This window comes from Wasmannia auropunctata, unplaced genomic scaffold, assembly GCF_000956235.1.
Source record: "Wasmannia auropunctata unplaced genomic scaffold, wasmannia.A_1.0 LD336106.1, whole genome shotgun sequence".
Classification (NCBI taxonomy): domain Eukaryota; kingdom Metazoa; phylum Arthropoda; class Insecta; order Hymenoptera; family Formicidae; genus Wasmannia; species Wasmannia auropunctata.
Genome location: NW_012026784.1, coordinates 3,469,637 through 3,470,513, shown reverse-complemented (window position 1 = coordinate 3,470,513; position 877 = coordinate 3,469,637).

Here is an 877-nt window from a genome sequence, read left to right as displayed (position 1 = left end):
CCACCCGGGATGGGCCCGTATCGCGTCGTTCAGAAAGTCTCCGACGTAAATTATAAAATACAAATAAAACAAAGGATCGCCACTGTACACGCGAACCGATTAAAATTATTTGTAGAAAATTAATTAAATCAGAGATTATAATGTAACGCGCGGTGTAACAGTTGTATCAGGTTAATACTGTATTATTTGTAACTGTGTACTTGACAAGAACGAACACAATAAAATTGTACGCATTAAATTATATATACACACACACGCGCGCGCGCGCATCGCCTAACCAAATCGGACTCCTCAAGTCCACGAGACAAGCGCCTCGGGATTCTCGGTAGATAAAAACGAGAAAAGGAGAACCCGACTAGAAATAAATTTGAAAAGGACCTCTGGACGCCCAAGTCCATCTTAAAAAATAGCGTGCGATATTAGTAAATAAGAATTCTTGTGCGTAAATTGTAATATATAATATTGTACAGCGTATAAGAAAACTCGACCCCTCATTTTCTTTTTTCAAAGGGGGAGGGATGTTGTAAGTCTCGCTGTGCCTTACTTACAACGTCACACTTAGTAATAAGCAGGTCACTGTTGCAATCTAATATTGCAACGATGACCCATAATAATTGAGGATGCCGACGCAGTACTTCGGCAGCCTCAATACGCTCGTCCTTCAAAAACTGCGGCAGTTGCAATTAAGCAACAATTGCAACTGCTGAGCAGTGCAGTGGCCCACTTGAGACGGGATAAAACCCGCCGTCCAGCGGACCACTGCGGAGTTCACATCAATCATTAACGCATAGCGTTACGCTGTCGGCACGCGCAGTCATTCAATCTGTAAGTAACACGTAAATATAGTGTATGTGTTAAACGATATACTGTGCATCAT